This window comes from Aplysia californica, unplaced genomic scaffold, assembly GCF_000002075.1.
Source record: "Aplysia californica isolate F4 #8 unplaced genomic scaffold, AplCal3.0 scaffold00221, whole genome shotgun sequence".
Lineage (NCBI taxonomy): Eukaryota > Metazoa > Mollusca > Gastropoda > Aplysiida > Aplysiidae > Aplysia > Aplysia californica.
The window spans coordinates 690907-696760 of NW_004797491.1; positions in this window are offsets into that span (position 1 = coordinate 690907).

Below are 5854 nucleotides of genomic sequence, written 5' to 3' on the forward strand. Positions count from 1 at the left end.
GCTGGCCTTTTTTTTCGCGAGTTCCAAATTTGAATTTCAGTTTAGAATTTAGTCACTGGAAAGGATCGCATTTGGAATATAATTGCTGAAAAGGATCACATTTTGCAGCACCCTCCATTGCCCAAAAATGTTTCCCACAATTATTGTCTGTTGACCTTGCATCTTTAAAAGAGAATCTTGATCTATTCAAACTACCCAATTTCTCATCTCTTCCTTTATTTTATCTTCCCTTATCTTATCTTATCTTATATTATATTATCTTATCTTCTTTATCTTATCTACTTATTCTTATCTCATCGCATCTATTCTTTTCTCTTCTCTTATCTCTTCTTTTCTCCTTTCTTCTCTATCTTCTCTCATCTCACCTCATCTCTTCTCTTTCATCTCATCTCATCTCATCTCATCTCAAGTCACCTCTTCTCTTTTCTTCTTTTCTCTTCTTTTCTCTTCTCTTCTCTTCTCTTCTCTTGTCATCTCATCTCATCTCATCTTATCTCCCTCCCAGGTACTTGAACCGCCGACGCCGCATCGAGATAGCGCACACGTTGAGTCTCACAGAGCGGCAGATCAAGATTTGGTTTCAAAACCGCCGCATGAAGTGGAAGAAGGAACACAAACACCCCAACATCAAATCCCGACACTGATGCTAAAGACATTTTAAAAAGAATATTATGTGTGTACATAATATGTATATATTATATTATCAATACATGTTATGTATACATTTCTATACATTATGTGTATATAATGCTTTATAAGATTGAATGTTTTCATAATGGAATAACAAACAAATTTGAGGGACTAATCGAGAAGACAATTTTTTAACTTATGAATTGTTAACAAAAAATGTGTAGAGTGCTGAACATTGCAGAGATCACCCTTTTCGTTTGTTGATTTGCTTGTTTGCTTGTTTTGTAGTTGTTGTTGGGTTGGTTCGTATATTTGTTCGTTTGTGTGGGTTTTTGTGGGCTTTTTATTTGTTTGGTTGTTTGTGTGTTTGATTGATTGATTATTTGCTTACTTGTCTAATAACGAATGCATAACTGCGAAAAGTCTCGAACGGCCTGGATGAAAATCTTTAATGTAATTGAAGGTTTTGGAGGAATTAGAACGAATATAGCCTAGATCTATAACTTTAATTAAAGATGTTGTATTTTAACCTGAATATACAATTTGTACTGCGGGCATAATTAATACATCTAATGTTAAAGAAGACATTTTTTTCTTAAATAACCTACTTGCGTTGATTAGGGTGTTAATTATATACCATTTTCAAACAAACCATTGCTTTTTCTTCTAGTTTTATTAAGTCTTCAGGCTCCATTCTTGACATTTAAAGTAGCAGCATTAGATTCATAATTTGTTTCTATTTAAATAATTGCAAGAAGAGTTCTGTTGTAATTCTGCGTTATAGCCTTTTTTTAAAAAAATACATATGTATGAAGTACATGTATATTATGGCTCTTATAGACATAATGTAGGTTTTTGATTACGAAACCCTTAGCTCCCTGTCAGGAAACCCATATTACATTATTATTCCAGGACAGAGAAGAATAACCGTTCCGACTTCATTCGGATTCGTACCTCGACGATCTACAATGTTGTTCTACTGCATCACAGCAATGATAGTACATAACAAGATGGGCCACTTCTCTCTTTGAGCCAATTAAAAAAGTGTCCTCAAAATTTGGTGGCGCCCTCTTCACAAAAGCGCACTCTTTGCGAACAGAGTTACTCTACTTGAGTTTTTAAAAATCAAAGTGAAACTAGCATGTTTTGGGATAAATTTCGGAAAAACGCTTTTTTTTAATGGTTACGCTGACAAAAAACCTTTTCCGGAGGAAAGGGTGATGGTTTTCTTCGTTTAATTTGACTTTAGAATGAAAGGCGAGAGGTCATTAAAATTTTTTAAAAACCTAAAACTACGCACTGAACGTACCCGAACTGCTGATGAACAGCAGTCGATCTGCAAACGCAAGGAGGTGCTATTCCTATTCTTCTTCTGGAAAAACGAAAGAGAGCTTCAAAACAGACTGCAGCGCCATCTGAAGCAAAGAGCATACTTCCTGCGGACACTTTTTTGGCTGAGTGAACCATCTTGTTATGTACTATCATTGATCACAGTGGCTAACCCATTGTCAGATGCATGTGCAGCGTGGTGTATTGTTTCCTGTTTCTGTTGTAAAACTATGCAACAACAAGGTAGCTTATGAAAAGTTCAACTTGATTAGGATGGTAGTTATAACATGTATGGATTTTAATGATTGTAAGTGATTGTTATCAATTTTAATGGACCCTTATCGATACAATAATCAGATTGCTACGGGTAATCGGCAATGAGTCTTTAACTGTTATATCACAGACGACTATGTGTGGAAATGACGTCAGCAAGATCACTCGCAACATTAGAATTATAACGTTCTGTCTGATATTTTTGGCCGTTTTGAGTTACTAATTCCAAGAGGTCAGAAACCAAATGTTCTGTCTGCTCTGTCAAAACGTAAGATTATTCGGAGTCGTTATCAAAATGTTCAAAGATTTGCATTTCAAAAGCCGTGTGTGCAAAACCCAAAACATTTTACGTCCAATTTTTCAAAACGATGTACTGAGCAGAAAGAACTTTGTAATTTTAAGGTAGCGCACTGTACTTATAGTTGAGTATGAAAATTGTTGGGTTCTTGTTTTTACATTATTAGACTAATAGTTATGTTTGTTAGTTTGACGCACAGTCTTCAGTTATGATACTATAGAAGAACGTGCACTGTCGTAACCGCTACTCTCTGCTCTTTAAAAATTTCGCTTCCAAAGCGTGAGCACCATTGGCCCCTATATGAAGGGCAAGACACCAGTCTCGCTATAGCCCAGTGCACAGGCACCAACTTCTCCCCCCCCCCCCCCCCTCCCCAAAAAAGAAGGATAAAGGATTAAAAATGCTAGGAAAATTGTTCTCCATATGAGGTGCTATAGCGTGCTTGTGCCTTCTGTGACTCTCGAAATCATGTTTGAAATAATCAGTGTTTCGTGGCATCAGTACGCATACGGGCCATTCACCTTCATTGTCCCCCCTCTTCTTGTCAGCATTAAGCTTACATGTATTTTATTTCCATAATTTTCAACAGCTGAAAAACTCATACATGTCAAATCTAAATATCTTCTTTTAATTGCTACTAAAATATTTATTGTCGCTTTCACTTCGTAAAGATGTGCAAGTCGTGTCTAAAGTTGTGCATTCTAGTCATTCATCAACGCTTGAAGACGCGCTGGTTTGGTGTATGGTACTTTGAAAATTAATTCTAAGCAGCACTAATTCGTTATAATGTGTACACCTTATTAAATTCTGTTTTTCTTTATCTGAAACTTACAAAGGCAGACTACAAAATGCATTCAATAAAATAGGCAATAAATATTATGTGATTGTGCTTTATTTTTACGGCTCGAAATGTACAGCAAAATTGCCTTTTAATTCAAAAGAAGTACATGTTCATAATGTATTTTTTTTTAGTTTTCGTGTGTGTTGAAAGATACTTAAAATATGTGTACGGTCGGTACTAATGCTGCTGAGCACTCTCTGGTTTTAATTTATTCTTGAAAATATAGCCTATAATACTTTTTTATTACTTTTGATTGCTTGTTTATTGTGTGTCTTTTTGGTTCATTTTCGTTGACTTTGTTTTCCATGGCAGAATTGAGTCTGCTACCGCTTCAGCTGAAAACTTTCTGGAGTCCAGGCACGCTAAAAGATAGTCGGCAAACGACACCGGAAGACATAATACTTGTACTGTACTTCAGAAAAGTAAAGAGCGCAGAAAATAAGTACTTTTTCACAACGAGTGAAAGTAGAAGTTCATCCGTGACTTACATTACATGTAATTAATTGCTAATTGTTTTTGCTCCTTAAGAACTTGAAACTGAGCTCTGGTTTATTTGTCTCTCCTTTATACGGCTTACGTGCCTCGAATAAGAGTGCTTTGCCAGGTTGTAAGAAGATATGATGGACAATTTATATGAGCGGGCGTTCATCAGGTCAAGCTGAGAGAACACTGGAAGCACCAATGCTAAGTCAGTATGGGTCTTTGCACTGAAGTTAAGGGAAGGTTGTTTGTCTATTCAGTTTTGGGGTTGTTGTTGCTGCTGCTGCTGTTGTTTTTGTGGTCGTTGTTTGGTGATCTTTTTGTGCATATTTTTTTTCGTTCATTGCTTGGGGGAGGGGAGCAGTTGTTTGTTTGTTTGTTCTTTGAGTTTATTGGGAGGGGGGGTGTTGTTTTGTAGTTGTTGTTGTTTGTTTGTTTGTTTTTGTTTTTGTTGGGGGGTTTTTGTTGGGTTTTTTTTCGTTTTCTTGATTTTTTGGAGGGAGTTGCTGTATTTATTCACGTGATTGTATTTTTCATCTTCAACATGTTCAACTTAAAGTCTTTTTTTTTTTTTTTTTTTGGCCTGAACAACGACCAGTTGAGAGGTTGAAAATCGATCAGTATTTTCTCTATTTAACTGCTTACTGTGAAAGCGTGAATCCATGAACAAAATGAGACCTGCTATCTATGTCATTGTTTATATGTCAACTTTATGAGCTGTCTTTGTGATGCTTATGCGCGACAAGATGGTTCGCTACCTTTAAAAAGGGCCCTCCACAATGTGCGGGCTATAATATATTGCCTACGGCACTGCCGAAAACGTTTTGCTTTCTTCTCGAATAGTGACACGTTTTGAAGTCTATTCTTCTACTCTTTGTACATTATGAGATACATGTATCCCCCAAAATAGTATCCTCTGTGCAAAGGTATAGATGTTGCTAGAAGCCTTATTGTCAGCGTTCATTCTGAGAGGGAGAGGGGAGTATAGCATTATAATTTATGAAGATTACAGGTAAGACCCATCTCGTACTGAAAACCATTGCTACATGTAATACTCTATTCAATATTCATATTTGAAACGTATTCTAGATTTACTACCGTTAGCAAGAACTCGTATTGTCGCAAGCTCTCTCCACCTGCTGTCTGTCCGTTTCTTTGTTTGGCAGCCGTAGTCCCGAGTTACTTGTAGGCCTACAAAGGACAGACAAACCTAACCACATGCGCAGAAAAAGCATAAAGATTTGAGTTGAGAAAGGTTTCTGGACTTGTGCTGAGTTAAGGGAGATATTGTTGGGATTGTCTTAGACTTTAATCTTGATAATACGCCTATGCAAACAAGTTACATGTATTCTTATGTTCACACGACAAAAGTCTATAAAAGACACGTTGAACCTTCATGTAATCTCTTTTGTAGGTTTTTAGCCCTTATTCTTAATTAGGCCCTTCAGATCATATTTAGTGGCCTCATCTTACACGTGTACATATTGATGACAAGCAGATTCAGAACTGTGTATTAATTACGTTTGTCGTTAAGACAATGCGTTAAAACGATTATGAACAAGGCGCCTGATTAATCATACATTTTTCCATCCTACAGCTTTATGCAAATGGGTTTTTTTTTAATCTATGCTATCAATAACGAATGGCTTTGTTTCATGTCATTAAAATTGTCATTGCGATTTTAAATAAAAGCGTCATCATCATCATCATCATCATCATCATCATCATCATCATCATCATCATCATCATTATCATCAAAAGTTTTGCTTGTGTATCTAACACGTTGTGATGGTGAAGATAATATTGTTGTCTTGTCGAGTGTCAAAGTTGATGTTCTTTGAGGAAGATGTTAAATCATGACAGAGAATAAAGATGATATTATAAGAACACAAGGCTGTATCGTTATTGGCTCTTTGTTCATGTTACAATGTCTCTGTTCTGTCTGTCTGTCTGTCTGTCTGTCTGTCTGTCTGTCTGTCTGTCTGTCTGTCTGTCTGTCTTCT